General features: G+C 40.3%; 1 long non-coding RNA gene across 1 annotated transcript in view; it reads left to right on the top strand.

Annotated features, from left to right (window-relative positions):
- Positions 1 to 18,029, top strand: part of LOC307182996 — a 493,984-nt gene extending 475,955 nt beyond the window's left edge. The window contains exon 4 of the long non-coding RNA XR_013827328.1: positions 17,940 to 18,029. This is a non-coding gene — a long non-coding RNA (uncharacterized lncRNA). The remainder of the gene's footprint in view (positions 1 to 17,939) is intronic.
- Positions 18,030 to 19,396: the final 1,367 nt, after the last annotated feature.

Consider the following 19,396-nt stretch of genomic DNA (forward strand, 5'->3'; position numbering starts at 1 on the left):
GTGAATTCCTGGAAGATACTGATGATATTTGATTCATGTCTGTACCCTCCCCAGAGCCTCAACAAGATATATAAATAGATGACATTCTGTTTTAGGTGTTCGTTGCTCACAATTTATCTCTTCTTTCATCAGTGGAAACACACACAGTCACACACCCACACAAATGATATCTCCACCTTTTTCTCCTCTACCTCTTTGCTATTCCTCACCCACCTCTTTTCCTTTCCTATCCTGGAGTATACTGTGAACCCTGGAGGTCAAACTCAAGCCTGGGGATGCCGGGACTGTGGAATAAAAACATAGGACTGGCTGTGTTCAGATGTTTTATTACTATTCACCAGGGCTGCTGGAATAAGAAGGAGAAGTTTTCTTTTTAAAGGATTAACATTTCTGCCGGCACCAAGGAGTTTATAAAAATTAAAACACAGGAGATCACGTATGTCAAATATGGTTCATGTCTGAAGGAAAAAGGAAGAAAAGAACTCCATTTTCTTTCTGGGTGATGATGGCAGTCACCTTTAAATGAATTAGTGATTAGCTCCGGAGGAAGACTTTTAACCCCATGGGGTGCTATTTATTTGTATGTTTGTAGGCTAGAAGCCAACTCCTTTCCCTGTCCTGTTTGCCTAGGGGAGCCCCAAGTCCCTGCTTATTATTCTGTTATGACTGCTGACAAAATACTGCAATTGTCTCCCCGGATGTTAATAGCTAATTTCTGGACCTCAGGGAAAGAATTTGTGGCTATGATTTACTGCTGCTAATGAGGCAAGACAGTACTCTTCCATAGATGAAAGAGAAGGTGAAACCCAAGTTCAATTCCATGCATGCCTTTTCTTGCAGACATGCTGTAAAGGATTGAGCATTACTTTCAAATCCGGTTGTCATAAGCCTCTATGCTCAAGGATGGGTGTCTGGCTTATAATTCTTAGTTCTTTCCAAAATAGGAAGAACAGAGATCACTTTAGATTCCTGGCTTGAGCTTCGTGGATGTAGAGCCCGCACTTGTCACAGAAAGGAACTCCGTATTTATTTATTAATGATGAACAATAAATGCTCTTGCAACAATTTGGTATGTGCCTTTAATCCACACTTGTTTACAATACAGTAAGCATGCATGGATGCACCTCAGGAACTTCAGCTGTCTGGCTTGGACCTGAACCCAGATGACCAGATGCTTATCAGAATCTTTTGTGAACCATCCAGCCTTCTTGCATGTCAGGAACTGAAGGGAACTGATTTTCTCATGAGCTTTCAGGCATTTCCAGTAAGACCCTGACTAATGCAAGAACAAGCTTTTCTCAGAGTTTTGGCCCTTCACCAAAACTTTATAGCACTTCCTTGTAAAGACACCTTCCATAAGCCTGTGTGCAGTTGATCTCCCTGGGTCATTTGAAAGGCTGAGTGGAGAATCTCCATGTTGAGATAAAGATGCTGAGCGTGTAAGGAAAGACAGAAGCATTATGTGTGGTATGGTTAGTGAATGAGGTGATGTCTTCTTTCTGTGTCTTTCTTACATGTGTCTTTGTCAATAAATACAGATGCCACACTGAACTTTGGTTGTAAAATCAAATACATTTTATGTTGCATTTTTAGATCCTTTTTAAAAACTAAGTTGATAGCTTCCATAAATACTTTGTCCCCTGGTGGTTTGAGTCTGTTTATTTCTTTCTGAGTGTATTCAAATATCCAGTTAGCTTTGGCTAAGTGAATAGTTGTACCTCAATTAAATGACAAGATTCGTCAATGATAGGGACACGTGGCATGCATGTCATGGGTGATCTAGAATCCTTGAACAGAGAATAACTGAGTGAAAGTGTATATGATGAAGTTCCACACTTTATCCGTTACAATAGTAGCCATTGATTAGTTATCAGTTCACACATAATGAAAAATGCAACTTAGAGCAAAACACAAAGAAATGGAAATATGTCATAAGAATAGTGGGTTTTTTTTCTGCCATTTAACCTTTTATTGTAGAATATCACTGCTTAATCAAACCTTCTTTTCTTCATGAATAAATTTTAATTTCCTTTCTAAAAACCTTTTTTCAAATTGTTTTCTCTTTTGTTTTTAAGTTTGGGAGAAGAAGGTTCAGAAACTAGTTATAGTCAATCACCAAAATGAAAACCATTGGTTAAAAAAATTCAGTTTTTTAAATTTCATGGTCACAGAACTGAATTAAGGCTTCTAGATCCATACTTAGTCATGTTTTTCAGAAATCCTTTCTTTTCAATATTTTTAATGAACGTTTAATTTTAGAACAGTTTTAGTCTTAGAGAATTATTGTGACGATAGTAATTCCTATATACCCACACCAGTTTCTGTTATTATTAACATCTTACATTAATATGGTACATTTATTATGATTGATAAACCAATAATGATACATTATTATTAACTGAAGTCTATGCTTTATTTGGATTTCCTTTTTTTTGTTTGTTTGTTTTTGGCAATACGCGGGCCTCTCACTGCTGTGGCCTCTCCTGTTGCGGAGCACAGGCTCAGCGGCCATGGCTCCCGGGCCTAGCCGCTCCGCGGCATGTGGGATCTTCCCGGACCGGGGCACGAACCCATGTCCCCTGCATCGGCAGGCGGACTCTCAACCACTGTGCCACCAGGGAAGCCCGGATTTCCTTATTTTTTACCTAATATCCTTTTTCTGTTCCAGGATCCCATTCAAGATACCACATCACATTTATAGTCATGTCTTCTTAGGCTCTTCTTAACTGTGATACTTTATTCATTCATTATGACAAATATTCACCATACTTGTGATTGTCTTAGATGTTATACTAGTAAGAGTTGCCAGTTAAGTTTTATTGCATTTGTCAATTTAGTTTGATTGGAGAGCAGTGCTGAAAGTTGTTTTGAGAATGACTCTGAGTCTGCATCTGGTTTAGTGGGAAAGAGTATCAAGAATGGGCCAGTCAACAAAAAAGAGAGAGAATGGTCACACATATGACTGATGGTGGTTTCACCCAAGCTGTTTGAGATATAAATGAAATGGAAATAACTACCCTTTACGTTTACAAGTTTATAGTGCGTTTATGAGACTGCAGTCATGCATGCATTAAACCTCAGCAATAATCCATGCCCACTCTCTCATTTTTCTGAAAGTCATTCAACAGCTATTGTGTGCTGCTGCTCTGGGCTAGATGGTGGAGAAGGGAGGTAAACCAGACATGGACACTGGACCTAGAACTTGGTATCAACATATGAAGTCTGGACAGTGGGATTTATAGGAAAGGACCTTCTATAGAAAAGGTGATCATTGTGGAAATGACCAGAGAAAATGTCGTGTGTGTGTGTGTGTGTGTGTGTGGCTTTTGTTTTGTTTTAAGTAGGACTGGAGTTAATCGTTTTAAAAAACAGGAAAAAAAAAAGGGAAAAGAAAAAAAAGGGCTTTTCTAAGATTGCATGTGTATATTGGGGATGAGGATGGGAGAAGGGTGCAGAGACCCTTCCTTAACCCCAGTGAATCTGATTTCGAAGGGACAAAAGGGCAGGGCATTTTATTTGCCAAGAAGCCACTTAACTTGGGTCTTCGTTGCCCTCTCAGACCAGTACTTCACTACATGCAACCCATTATTCTATAGGTAGCCAATATATAGGTTTTCAGAACTTGAAGGGAAAAAAAAAAGTTACTCTCAGCCCAACAATTGGGCAATTGCATTGACAGAAACATGATGCTCAGCTTAAATTTCTTAGAGGCTTCTGTCTGCTCCAAAGTATAATAATCTTGAGGCTGATTTGTGAGTGCAGTTTGTCGGATCAGATTTAAAATTCCCAAGTCACACCATGGTGTCCTCTCTGGGAATGTCAAATGCAAGAATGGGAGGAGGAAATTAATGTATTCTGAAGACTGACTCTGTGCCAGGCTCTAGGCTGGCTGCTTTTTAAGCATACCTCTCTATCTTCATAATGCTTTGGGAAAGCATGTTGCAAACTTGAACTATTACTAGAGAAAAAGTCATACATATCTTGAGCCTCCTTCTTAGAAATTCCACCAGAATCTAGAGAGTTAGATATTCTAGTTGTCTGACTTCTACCATTGGTGTCTGAGCTGGATATAATAATGCCCCTCAAAGACATCCATACCCTAATCTCTTATAAACAGGTTACTTTATAAAGCAAAAGGGATCTCTGCAGATAATATTCAGTTTACTGATCTTAAAATACAGAGATTATTCTGGATTATATGGGTGGGTTCAGTCTAATCACATGAGTCCTTAAAAGCAGAGAACCTTCTTTGGCTGCAGGCAGAAGAGGGACAGAGATGAAGCAGAAGAGGAAAAGGAAAAACAAAAAAAGATGGACAGTGATATCAGAGAGATTCGAAGAATGAGAAGGATTTGAGTGGTCATTGCTGGCTTAGAAGACGAAGAGGGCCATGAACCAGGGGATGAGGCAGCCTCTAGAAGCTGAGAATTACTCCCACCCAACAGCCGACAACAAAATGTGGATCTTAGTCCTACACCTACATGAAATTGAATATGACCAACAACCTGAATGAGTTGGGAAGTGGGTTTGTCCCCAGACTCTTCAGTAAGGAACACAACCTGTTGAGACGTTGATTTTGGCCTATGAGCTATGTTTTTGTCTCCTAACATATAGAGCTGTGAGATAAGAGGGTATTGTGTGGTTTTTTTATTTTTAATTTTTTTTGTTTCTTTTTTTATATTTTGGCCATGCTGCGTGGCATGTGGGATCTTAGTTCCCCAACCAGGAATCGAACCTGCGCCCTTGCATTGGAAGCTCGGAGTCTTAACCACTGGACTGCCAGGAAGGTCCCAAGAGGGCATTGTTTTAAGCCATTAAGTTTATGGTAATTTGTCAGGGAAGCCATGGAGAAATAATACAGAGGCCCATGTCATTGACCTAAATGGGGCATGTGATAGACTAGGGGCACCTGGCTATACCTGTGGGCCATGGAGTAAAGGAGGAGTGAAGACAGCATCTAAAGACAAAAGCAGGTATGGATACTTGGAAATTGATAGCAGAGTCCAGACAAAGTTTCAGATCCGAAGCAGAGTGTGAAGGAAAAGGGACAAGAGAGGAAGCAGAACCAAGAGGGAGTCCCAGATGCTCAGAGAAGAACTATTGAAACAGGATCATGAGTTTTGTCCATGAAAGAGGAGGAAACTATTAAAAAACAGGGCTGGTCTCCATTGGAGCAATGCCATGAGCATCATCTCCCACCCTGCAGCCAAATAAGGGTTCCCAATGGACCAATCAAGGGTGCTTTAGCTGGGAATATCCCTGTGTTAACTGGCTCCCCACTTATATTACTTTACCCTATAGAGGATGTAATTAGGCACTTTGCCCAATGACTGAGAAGAAGCAATTTTTCTCTCTCAGATATAGGCATAGTCTGCAGAAACACACATCGCTGTGGGAAAACAAAGCTCTCAGTCTGTGCCTGTGTTGGATTCCTTGTCATATGAAGGATGAGGTATAGTCATTACTGGATGGTCTGGGGCAATAAAAGAGATAGACCTCAAAGGGAAGAGTTTTTCTCCCCATTATTTACTTGGCCACTTCGGCTCATTCTCAGGGCTCGGTTTAGTCCAGACCTCTACCATAACCCTCCCTCACTCCCCCCACCCCACCCCAGGGTGGATTAGCCTTCTGCTTCATGTTTCCTTACACCAGAGACCTTAACACACTGCAGAACATCTGCACGTTTCTACAGTCTACATGGTAGATTCAGAGTGGCCATGGGCCATGGACTATTCCTATATCCTCAGCCCCTCAAGCAATGCCTGAAACATAGTAAGCCCTCCTATTTATTTTATGGTAAAGATTATGTTACCTTGGATTTCTCTTCTTTTAGGTTATCAACTTGACCAAAAGATACCCAGTGCCTTATGTTAATAGGTTTTGGATGGAGCAACCACACAAGCATTCCGGGCCAGTTTAGATTTGGTTATTTTTTCAGGGACTGTATTTCTTAGGTTATTTTATGGTACTTTGGTTAAAGTGAATAGGTTAGTTTGGAATTAGAGTGAATATCATTACTGTCACATCAAATTAAAATCTAACCTGTTGCATCAACAGTTACTCAAAAAAGAAGTCAAAACACTTGATTATAGCGATTAAGCCAGCACATGTTGATATATACTCACAATTTACGTTACCTGCTTATCTGTACGTACTGTGTAGATATGCACCTGCCTTAATGACAGAGAACACCTAGGTACCTTCCACTCTTAGTTATTGTTCATATGTTACCTTTCTGGCAATGCTGCACTCAAGGCCTTAAATGTTAGATCTGCCATCAGAAATCTATCAAGCATTCTTGGAAGCTGGGCAAGTCTCTCTCCCTAGCACTGTAGCCAGCTTTGAGTTAATTGTTCATTCTGAATAGAGGACATATGGACTTTAAATGCCGAGGTTTGAAATATTTTTTCCTTTCATTTTGAAAGGCTTTTACTTGAAACGTGAAAGGTTCTAAATATCGCTTCATTTCTAAAGGGAAAGAAAAAAGTCCTCTGCAAAATGCCGTGAGAAGGAGAAAAAAAGAGAAGAAAAAATCTTTCTCAATGTAATGTTTTAACTATCTACTCATTTATAGGCACAACTAGGGAAGAGCTGGCTCTAATGAACACAAAAGAAAAATAGATTTCAGCTTATTTTCTAAAAGGGGTGGGAGGGAATCCCTCTTCCCACTGATTATAGCAGAAAAATGGACCAATTAGTTGAGGCAAAAAGAGGAGAGGGGCAAAGAAATATTCATTGTTTTCTCTTCTAAAGCCCCAGCTTGACAATATGTGTTTTTTCTTACCCAGCTCTAGGATGGTAATTAGCATAACTCAGGGCTGAGCTGTGTGCTAAGACATCAGGCCTGTCTCCTTTTCCTTACATCGCTCACACAGCAGCATGAGAGAAGCACAAGGGAAAGTCACCTCAGTCTCCACATCAGGTTGGAGCCATAATGGATAAAAATAAGCCCTGGGCTTCTTTACCACCACAGCAGACTCTACAAAACCCCTGCATACCAGTGTCAAATGTCCAGCGCAATGGCAGAGATTGTCCAGAGTCCTGGAAAAATGACTTAAAAATATCACTCCTGTTTTGGTACTTAAGGGAGTGTAAGACTTAAAGATGGGGAAGTTGAACCATTAGGAGTATCTTTGTATGGCTGTATAAACTCTAGTGCAGCCTCTGGGTCATGTACAGTCACCTGGGACCGCCTGGGCAAAACCATTGACTTCTGTGCTGAGATCCTGGAAGACTCAGGAAGCACCACTGTGTGCCAGTAGTCATCTAGGAGTTTACGAAAATTTCCTCTAGAGTTGCATTCTGATGAAACTCTTGTCCCTTTAAAATAACAAAATGAAACCAGGTGACATCAATGGCTTGTGTAAGTTTCCTCTAAGGTAGGACATTTTGTCCCCCAATTATCTTTCATTGCTTCATAGGTGAGAGTTCTATTCTTGACAATGTCTGTGTCCATATCGCCATGAAGCCAATAAACTAGACCCTTATCTTGTTGGACCGTCCACTACAGCCTTCTTTGGATGAGTATGGATGGGAGGGACAGAAATGCACATGAGAAATAGCTTCTTTTCTCAAGCATGCCTCGGACTGTGCAAGATGAGGATCACTCCAGTTAATTTGTGATCATACTGAAAATACCCATCACACTTGCTGACTTTTTCTTTGTTTATTCATGTATTTATCCATAAATTTCACATATTTAGTATATATATAATATATATAGATAACATATATATATGATTTCAATACATAGATTTATTTATAGACTATCTTGTGCCAGGTACTATGGCGGATACTAGGGATACATCAGTGGACAGGACAGCCAAAGTCATGGAGCTTATAAACTAGCAGGAATGATGACAATTAGACAAGGGAATTTGACAAAGTATGTTCTGTAAGAGACTATTCTGAAGGGTCTTATCCTAGTCTAGGTATGTGGAAATTTCTCTCTAGGAAGAAATTAAATTTAAATGATGGATACTTTGGATTTGGTCAGAAGAAAGGTGTTAGGATGGGGGAAGAAAATATTCCAGTATGAGAGAGGGTTGGAAATATGGGAAAGCTGGAAACTAGAAAAAGTGTTTTGTTAAAAAAAGTCAAAATAAAGTCAAATATTGTCCTCTGAAAGCAAGAGGTCTAGAGTTGTAATAACTATTCAACTAACTACACAGCTCCTGGGACCAGTAGACAATAAATATGTGTTGAATGATGAAGTGTGTTAGTTATCGATTGCTGTGTAACAAATTACCCCTAAATGTAGTGGCTTAAAATAGCAGTTATTTATTATCTCACATAGTTACTGAGGCTGAGAAATCCAGGAATGGCTCAACAGGGTGGTTCTGGTTCAGGCCCTCTCATGAAGCTGAAGTCAAGAAGTTGGCTGGGGCTGCCTCATTGAATGCTTGTCTGTCCTGGAGGGTCTTCTCCCAAACTCATTCATGTTGCTGTTGGCAAGAGACCTAGGATGTTGGCTGGAGTCCTCAGTTCCTCATGACCTGGCCTTCTCCATAGAGTAGCTCACAACATGGCAGCTGGTCTAAAGTGAATGATGAGAAACACACACACACACACACACACACACACACACTGAGAGAGAGAGAGGCAAAAGCCACAAGATCTTTTATAGCTTGGCCTCAGAAACAACACACTACCACTTGTGTCATATTCTGTTGGTCAAACAGATCAGACCTGGTACATTATGGGAGAGTTCATACAAGGCATGAATGCCATGAGTCAGGGATCACCTGGGACCATCTTTGAGGTTGACTATCATAAGGAATGAGTAATAAAAACAATTAGAATAACCGCAGTAGAAATAATATAAACTAGACAGGTAATAATCGTGCATTTTTGGAGGGAAGTGATCTTACAACATCCCTAATCCTCAGCGTTTAATCATTAAGTATCATCGGCCAAATGGTAGGCCATGTTCATAACCTCATCTGCAGCACTCCGTTCTCAAGCAATCTTTCCATCACTTGTCTTGTACTTCTCCCCTATAAGCCAGACTGGCCAGGTTGCGCCCTGTTTCCAGATTCCCAATTTTGATATATTACCCAGATAGACCTCTCTTCCCAGAGGGCCCACCTCCTCTCTCTCAGCTTCATCTGCCCAATTCCAGCGCATTTCAGATGCTGTTTCTTTCAGGGACACTTTCGTGATCAGTCTCTAACCACCAAAATGACCTTCTCACCCAACTCGTTTGCACCTTTCCTCTGGCATTTGTTCTTTGTTTCACATGGTAATTATTTATATACGTGTCCTATTCTCTAATGAATTTTAACTTCCCTGGAAAAACGGACTTTTGTCACACTCCTCTGGATCCATGCAGCACCCAGGACCATGTCCGATACTTAAACTTGCCATTGTCTTATCTTCCTTTCCCTTCATTTAACTTTGGATATTTACCTGTACTTTCTGGCTTCATATTGGTTACGGTTCAGTTTTCTCTACAGTATAGAAATAATCCACATAAAGGTTCCAACTCTTGCCTTTCAAATGAGTTAAGCATACACATGTGATTCTATAAAACCCCAATTGCTTCCCTGTGTTACCCAGATTTCTGCCTCGAGTCAACGTGACAATCCCTTGTCTCTAGTTTTCAACTCCCTTGGGTCTCCCAGGTTTGGGTTTACATTCAGGACTTGTGGCAGCTCATACCCCCATGACATGAACCTATTTCAGAAATGTTACTCTGACTTTATCTTTGGCACATTCTCTAATATTCCCAGAACCCTGGCTCCCCACACTAGAGCTGTGGGAAAGACATTCTGACCCCAGGTTCTTGGGATTTCCACCATCTGGGCTACCCATACTGGTCCTAAAAAGAATACTGTATATTTGTATCATGCTTTGTAGTCTATTAAGTTCATCAACAGATGTTACCACATTGAATTCACTAAACACTATTTATGTTATAGTCTTATTCTCATTTTTTGTTTCTGTCAAGAAATAGAGGTCCTGAACTGTATGTAACTTGCCAAAGATTACAGAGCTATCAAATAGTGGAATCAGGAGTTACTTCCAATTCTCTGACCCCAAGTCCAGCGTTCTTTCTCCATAACCGTTAACTCTGTAGTTCCTTGACTTTAAAATCCTCACATCAACATGGACCAAATTTACTCTGGGGACATTGCCCTCCCTACATGCTACACAGCAGCCTATCAGAATTGCTGGCCCAGAATCAAGATATTATAATCGTCTTCCGTTCACATTCATCACTGCTAATTAAGGAAGCAGATACAAACCTATGCCAGGCACACAATAAGCCAGTATCTCACTGAAGCCAGGTTAGGATAGGAGTGGAGAGGCATATCCCAGAGCTTAAGCCAGTCATTAAGTAATTCAGCTGGCTGGCAGAATGGGGAATTAGGGTAAAATGCTGAAGCAGATGCTTCTGCAGTCTTGCAGCCCAAAAATCAAGCGAGACCTTTGACAACATTTCCCTCAAGGACCAGGTTCCCTGCTCAGACCTAGCCACTAAAACCCACCCTGCTTTTTCTGGTCAGCAACATGGGCTGAAAGCTTTTTACCGTCTATAGTTGTCTCTGTATTTGCTAGATCCCAGGACAGGCTGGGAAGTCCTTGGTGAGGTCTGTATATCAGAAACTGGGCACTATATATCCCCATCAGGAGCATAGACACCCTCCAGGTTCAAATCAGGGACCTTGACTTCATAGAGGAAAGATTGGCAATCTTGAAGCCTAGACACTAGTGGGTCATTCAGATCTTGTTTCAAACTCTGTCTTTCACACTGGGCAGCTCTGGCCTATCCTCCCTTTACAGTGAGGATAATAATACACATCTTTTTACTGGATTCTTAAACACATTAGATGAAATAACTTATATAAAGTAATTAAGTTAGTACAGGCATACGTCGGAGATATCCTGGGTTTGATTCCAGGCCACGGCAATAAAGACAATATTGCAATAAAGCGAGTCACATGAACTTGTTTGTTTCCTAGAGCATATGAAAGTTATGCTTACAATATAATGTAGTCTATTAAGTGGGCAATAGCATTATGTCTAAAAAACAATGTACATACCTTAATTTAAAAATACTTTATTGTTAAAAAAGGTTAACCATCTTCTGAGACTTCAGGGAGTTGTAATCTTTTTGCAATAATAACATCAAAGATCACTGATCACATAACAAATATAATAATAAGGAATAAGTTTGAAATACTGAGGAAATAATGAAAATATGACACAGAGACACAAAGTGAGTAAATGCTGTTGGCAAATGGCGCCAATAGAATTGCTCAACACAGGGTTGCCACAGACCTTCAGTCTGTAAAATATGCTGTATCAGTGAAGCAGAATTAAGTACAATAGCATGAGATGTGCCTGTACTTGGCACATGCAAGGTGCATGGCCTTGTACTTGTTTCCTCATCTGCTTTTCCCGTTCCATTGTAAGTACCCTTAGTGTCCTCAAGAACAAGTTTGAGTCCCCTGGAGAAAAAGCATAAGAAAGTGCCAGAAACACAATTGATCAGAAGGTCAGGTGTTTTCTGACCATGAGGCAACCTCCGTGTTCTTCAAGAATTAGAGCTTCCCATGGGTGTATGGCCAGAAAACTATAATGTCAAGAAGAACAATAATATCTGGCCAGTGGCCTTGGTGGGGCTGGAGCCGAGGCAAACCCCTTCCCCTATCATTTTCTTCTACTTCTGTGTCCAGGACTCTAAAATAAAAAGATGCAATAGATAATCAGGTGAGCCTTTGGTCTGATGAGGAAGTAGTCTGTAGGCTGTGCATGGTCCTTTGGAACTGCATAAGCCTTCTGCTGGGAGACAAAAGTGACATATTAGGACCAGCATTCTCCCTCCCCATGCAGAGGACATGTGCACAAAGGCTCCAGCTCTCTTTCCACACCGTGTAGACAGCACAGGCCCCAGTGGAGCATTGTTCTCATTAGTTACTCTCCTACGACTGGCTTTTAGTACAAACGCAAAACACAAACTGCATCCCAAGGGGCTGATTCTAAGATGCTAACAATGCAGAAATAGACACAGTACTGAAGAAACATACCGAAAAATAGCAAGACATTTGCCATGATTTTTCTAATACCATCTAATTTTCATACTAAGGCATGAGTAGAGATGAGACAGGGTAGTTAGGGATGAGCTAGAGTGAAGGAAACCACTGGGGAGGCAGGGCCTCTACTATTCCCCTCTACCCAGAAAAGCAACAGCGGCATCTGGCCTGTGTATCAGAAACTGGGCAATATACCTCCCCAACAGGGGCATTGGCACCCTGCAGGTTCAAATCAAGGACCCTGACATCATAGTGGGCGGAAAGATATTGGCAAGCTTGAAACCCAGGCACTAGTGGGTGTATGTTGGATCACTCAGATCTTGCTTCTAACCCTGTCTTTCGTATCTGGCAGCTCTGGGCTATCCGCACTATAAAGGGAGGGTTGGATTCCAGGAGAGCTGGATGGGAAGAAAGGACTGAGCTCTGTTCCAGAGGTGGAAATTCTTTGAGATCTTTACTATTCTTAAAGCCTAGACCCAAATGATCAAAGCCAGGTGAATTCTGACTCTACATGAACGACTGTTTCACACTCTAGTTATTATTTCCAAACACATAAGTGACTGCTTATTACATTTCAAAGAAGAAAGTTCATTCTCTCTCTCTCTCTCTCTCCCCCTGTGTGTGTGTATATGTGCATATATACATATATATGTACATACATATATCTCTGTATATACTTATATAGAGAGATCTACATATATATCTCCCTATCTATCTATCTATCTGAAATTGAGTTATGTTGGGGAAGAAAATAAATAAATATTAATAATAAGTAAATACTAAAAATAAGGAAATATATTTAATGTTAAGACACTTCATTTTAAATATCTTATTTAGTACGATGGAAATTTAGTTCTCTTTCACATAGAATGACTCTGGAGGTGGGAAGTCAAGGTCTAGCATGGAGGTTCCTTGGTCATCATGGCTCCAGGCTCCTTCCACTTCTCAGCTCTTTATTTACATAGATGGGACCCTTCCTCTCATGGTCCAACATGGCTGGAGACCTCCACACATCATACCTATGTTCTAGGTGATAGAATAACGAGAAGGATACTAAACGGTGTACCCTTTCATTTAATGAGAATTATCAGGAAATTTCACATATTTCTGCTTACATTTCTGCTTTAGCTCAAGATACCCCCAAATCAAACCCTTCCTGAGACAAGGGTTCCAGTGTTGCTATAGTTTATTTGGAAAGCGTAGGGAATAAAAGTAGAGAAATGTTGAATGATATATGGAAGAGAAGGTAGCCAAATGGTAGTTTGCCATTAAGCCAGCCATCAGAGTGGACAACTGGAACTCAACTGGCAAACAAATTCTGGGCAATTGTGTAAAATGCACAACTTTAAATTTTCCCACCCAAGGGGGTAGAAAGCTGGGGTATATGTACATCAATTCCAGGGAGCTGTGGATTGAGGTCTGTTCTTAACTGTGTTAACTTTTTCTTCTGATGCCCCACACGCAGGCAGTGGCCTTCCACAGTCCTGGGAAATGATGCAGCAGGCACAGAGGTGTAGACCCTTGCTGTCAGAGCACATGCTGGGCAACTTGTAGTCTCAAGTTCACTTAGCAAACAGTGCCTCACTTGTGATCCCTAAGGACTTTTAGTGAACAAATTAGATTTGCATTTCAAAGCAGGTTGATTTGTCGAGATATACTTCTTACCTCTGGGACTGAAGTCAGTCTGCCTTTCCTATAGGAACACTTCTGATCAAGGAACACACTAGGTATTCCATTAATAAATATTAATCTCTTGATTTGAAGTTTAACTTAAATATTTTAATTGGTAGAAATCTATTTCTAGCTCTAAAATATATTGTGGAGGCACAAACTACTGTCATAATTTTGATTTCTGAATTCTTGACATATCAGATAAATCAGGATCCAGGACGTATGTTCATCTCTATTTGGGAAGAAGTCAGAGGATAGATCCTTTTTAAAAAATCATCAGTTATAAAGAGGCAAGAATGATCTATTCTGGCCGTGATTACTGAACTACTCCAGGGGGTAATGTCAAACATCCAGTGTAACCAGGTGCAAATTGACTCAAGCAGATGTACATCATATCTCATAGTGAGAAAATAAGAACAAGCTAAGAGTAGTATGAGGGATGAGGCATGAGGGTGAGAGAAACTAGCTGCAACAGAGAAGGTAGAACCTTCCAGAGAAGGTGCAGTAGCTCAAATCACTATGTCTCTGGAGGTACAGTTATGAATTCTATTAAAATCTAGACCGGAACTGACACCTACGAGGGTTTTTTTTTTTTTCTGGAGGCACAGAAAATGTTGTGATAATGGGATAATCATAGATCAAGAAAAAGTGAGCCTATAAAAGTGATATATACACCTTTATATCACCAATGCCTCACACAAGACAGCACAGAAATCAGAAATCAGTAAGTATCTGTTGAAAAAAATGAATGAATAATTAATGAATTTCTAGATCTCCCATGTGGTTCAAGAACTGAGCAAGGCTGCTTGGGATAGCTGTCGATTCTGAAATAATCTAATATAAAACTATACATTTGAAATATCTTTTGGAGTTTTTTGGGGTTTTTTTTCCCCTTTGTGATAGTCATTAGTTTCATTCATCAAAAAATTCCCAGCCCTCCACCTGCCAGGCTTATGGGAAGAAGGCTCTTCCTGGAGTTCTTGGTGTCAGAAGGGATCACATGGTTGGTTCTAGCCAATCAGCTGTGAGCAGAAGGAAAGTATGACTTCTGGGCTGAAACGCTGGCTCTCCAGAGCTTTCTTTTCCCCCTGCCACAGCTACCCACACATTTCCAGAGAGCGGCTGTGTTGTCAACCTCTGTCTCCAGTTCAGGTGAGGAGGAACAGAGCCCCCAGACAACACACAGTTGTTCTGTAGCATAACAGGAAATAAATGTTGTTTTAAGCCATATTTCAGAGTTATTTGTTACTGCAGCATAATCGAACCTATCCTGACTGATTCTACTCTGGGGATAGTTTATCAGACTTTCAACACATGTTGTGTCCTGCAAATTCTATTTCTTTCTCCCACAGCCCTTTCCTTCTTTCACTTCTCTTTTAGGGAGGAATCCATTTACTTCCCTAAGGAAACCCTGTATTTGGATATAAAAACTTTTTTTTTTTTGTGGCAGTGCCATAGAAAGAAAATCTTCCCAGGGAAACTGGTCCTCTTTCTTTACAAGTTCCAGGATTCAGAGCAAAGGAATCGTGTTTCCAAAAGAGATCAAAGTACCTTGTGTGAATGTTCCCTTGCTACTCTTCCTGACCCTGACTACTTGATTGGTTAAAGACGGGCAGGAATTTCATCTGAACACTTAAACCTATTCCTGCCCATGTGTGCAGATCATACACAGTCTGGTCCCTAGAAATGAACAAAATTATCTGTTATGGTATATGCTATGGGGGACATGAGGACCACCTTCCTTGCCCTCAGGTCAATAGCACAGTGGAATTGACTATTGCAAATATAACAAACATCATTACACAGAATTGGTGTAATACCGACTAATGTAGAATTGGGTTTCAATAGATGGGATATGAATCTGATTTTAGCCAAGGCTATAGAAGAGAAATGGGCATTTATTACAATTAATACTGGCTACAGTTAAGATGGTAATAGAAATATAACTGGGTGGAAGAAGACAGATGGATCCTGCCCAAGCTACTTCAAATCTTGATTTGTACCGTAAGATCTGATACCCTGATACGCCAGTTTTTGTAAAGGGCAGTGAGTGATGGAAGGACGGGGATTCCTGCCTGTCCAGCAGAACCTTCCAAGATTGATTGATGAGCACTTGGCATTGCTCCCAGCTGCGCTCTGAGCACTGCGAGAGTGCTTTTCTTAATGGAAACCTCATTTGCAGTTTTAGTTTAATTCTATTTCAATGCCGGGGACCGTATGCTTATCAGAGAAGAAAAGGGAGGTGAGAAGAAGCTGGCTGTCCCCAAACCATTGTGAAATCTTTGCTCTTTGTGGCTGGCTCTCCCCTGCCTCCATTCTTCTATCCTCTTTTATGATAGTATTCTTTATGTTAGATCTTCATTAACATCCTGAACCCAATATTAGCTGGGAATGTTTTCTTCTCTCAACCTTATTATGTTCAGGGTATTGTTGGGATTACATTTATTTTTGCCTGTTGATATTTTCCTAACTTCATTTTTGAGAGTTTTATTTATTTTGTTTTAACTCCAGTGTGGTCTGAATGAGATGGTATTGCCAGAAAAAGTGATGGGTTTGAGGAGGAGGTTGCCATGGAAACCACTTAGGTTCTGAGAATGGAGGATGATGGCACATCTTCTGGAAAGAACTTGGAACTATAAGGATACTTGATCCTTTTTAAGGCAGAGATAGCAAAGGGCCTAGAATTGAGTTTCCATCTAGTTCAGTGGGGCAGCCTTTTGCATTTCTCTCTGAAAACACCCCCAGCCCCACCTACACACCTTTTAAAAAATAAACCAGGACTCTCTGATCTTTACGACACAGGAGTCCAGTACTTGGAAACATGGTAGTAGTAGAAGGAAATGTATTTCAGAACCCGTTTCCTCGAGGGTAAGACTTGATTCAGATTAGGAGGTCATGAATAAGATTATAAATATATAGGGTGAATTTACATGATTGATGTCTGGTGGTCTAGTTCCTCATTCTCTCAACCTCTGTTAGGATGCATCTAGCGTCTTGTTCATTTCAGGTAGAAATATAGAAGGAAATAATGAATGATTGATGAAATGATGGAATTAATTAATCTTAAGACCATCTCATGAGCGAATGTGGGAACTTGATACTTCCACTTGGCGGCTGTGGAGAACACCTGGAGAAAAAGAGGCTATTCTGGTGCAAAATGGCTTGAAGTTTCGTAAGATTTTCAAATCATATATGGCCACCACACACTGAAAGTTGTTACATAGTCTGAGTTCTTCTCTTTCTGATACTAAATTGCCATGTGATCTTGGACAAAGGCTCTATCTGTTACACTTCAAGTGACCCCGTGAAGGGGTTGGACTAAGGTCAAGGGCACTTTTCAGATTATTGAGGTTTATAAAATAAAGCTCAGCTTTGTGATTTCTGCTTATAACTAGTGTGAATCTTTTTCATTAAACTGTATTTTGGGGTTATTTTTTCCCTCAATGGTTACCGCAGGCCAGGGAGCAGTAGCTGGTACTTTTCTCCAAAGACTAGCTTCCTTTTGACTCTGCACAGGCACCCACGCAGAAAAACAATAAATGAGAAACACTAATTGTTTGAGGGCAAATAAAACCAAAAAACACCACACATCACAGTGAGACTGTGTTTAAAAGATTTACAAGGAGATTTATACCAGCTAGGCCATTACAAAATCAGAAATTGACTCAGGATTGAAGTATAGATCCCAAGGATGTTTTGGTTTCATACTGTCTGTCGTTTTAGGAAGTAAGACATATTGATTAAGTATAATATTTTGCTGTTGCTGACTTGGAGGAAGGCTGATGCTACAACTTATCTGTTGAATTGCCTGTGACTACACACAGGTTCATGCTTAGAGTGGCATTATCTCCCCATAAGTACAACAGTCCAGTCGGTCTAGCTGTCAAGAAGATTGACATATGTTTGGCATGGGCTGCCACCCAGCCAGTTGTACGGTTTTTTCATTGTCATTATTCCTCTATAGAGTCGCTTACTTTGCAAATGTGAATTTATTCTAATGCAATTGATGTATGAATGTAAAATTTGATTGTAATGTGAATTTTGCACTTGTTTATGCATGATTTTGTTCACATCCATGAGAAACACTAGGTAAACAGAAAAATGCATTGTTACACAAGAATATACAAGATGCACACACGTGCACACCTTAAACATCTACCGATGAACTCAGTTCCCCCACCTGAGCCACACCCACCCTCATCTGATGTTAAACTTTCTGTTCAATTTCAGTTAAGCCTCCCTTCACCACTTCACAAGAATGCATGAGCTACAGCACTTCCAACACCTATTTCCAGAAGCAAACTTCTGATCTTCTTTAAGGTAAAGTGCCGTATTTATTGCAGTATTTATGTATTTGTTAACCATTTCACATATGTAAAACTATGCTACCATTTTTATTAGATGTCTACATTTTTAAGGGTGATTTTGCATATGTCTGTCAAGTTTTTGAGTGTTTTGCCCTTGATTCCTGTGTTTTTCATTGCACAATTTTTCATAGCATTGTGTATTCACTTTCTATTATTGCTGTAGTAAATAACCTCAAACGTGGCTGCTTGAAACAATACAAAGTTATTATCTTACAGTTTCTAAGAGTCAAATGTCCACACACAGCATGGATCAGCTGGGTTCTCTGCTTAAAGATTCACAAAGCAAAAATCTAGGTTTTGGTCAAGTTGGGCTCTTATCCAGAGGCTCTTGGGCAGGGGGTGGGGTGCAGAAATCCACTTATTAAAGTTGTTGGAAGAATTTGGTTCTGTGCAATTGTAGGTCCAAGATCCTTAGTGGCTAATGGCCAGAGCTGTTTTTGCTTCTAAAGGCTGCCTGTAGGCCTTGTTTTATGATCCTTTCTACCTTCAAAGCCATCAGCAGTGTGTGAAATCCTTTTGCTTCAAATCTCTCTGTCCTCTCCTTCAGTTGTGTCTCCTGACTTCCTCTTCTGTCCTCAGCTAGGAGAAAAGCTCTGTGTTAAGGGCTATATAAGTACATTCAATCTCCCTATTTTAAGGTCAACTGACTAGTAACCTTAATTACATCTGTAAAGTAACGTTGGCCACATAATATGACATATTCAAACCAGGGTGTAATGCTCACAGGGGCCAAATGTCTGCCTACCATTTAGTGACTTTGTGACATCACAAAGTCATGTCATAATGTCATAATGTGACATCACATTATAGCAGAACTGTCATAATGTCATAATGTGACATCACATTATAGCAGAACTGACTCTATTTATGAATCATCTTTTGTCTTCATAGCTTTCCCATTCTTTCTTCTGCCTCCACAGTGTTGAGATCCCTCAACAATTCATTCTTTACTGTTTTTTCTTTGCACTCTCTGAAGCTAGTATTTACCTTTTCTTTGAGTGACAGGCATTGGCGAATGTAATAAAAACTGTGGTCCATCCCCTCAGACAAATGCAAATACATATAAGTTTCCACTGATCCTGCTGCAGCCCATCCATGGAGCTCCTGCAATGTAATATCTCCCTCTGCCATCTTATACTGAAGGATCCTATAATGTGGCGGTGAAGATGCAACATATTCTCTGTTTGCCATCGTATTTAATCCTCCCAGCAAAACCATGAGAATGGTATTGTCATCTCATTGAACGTGAGGCTTTAAAAAAGTTTGGTATCTTATTTAGATACTTGTCTAGTAGGTGATGGACCACACATTCAAATCCAA

The sequence above is a fragment of the Stenella coeruleoalba genome (assembly GCF_951394435.1).
Source record: "Stenella coeruleoalba genome assembly, chromosome: 2".
In the NCBI taxonomy this organism is placed as follows: domain Eukaryota; kingdom Metazoa; phylum Chordata; class Mammalia; order Artiodactyla; family Delphinidae; genus Stenella; species Stenella coeruleoalba.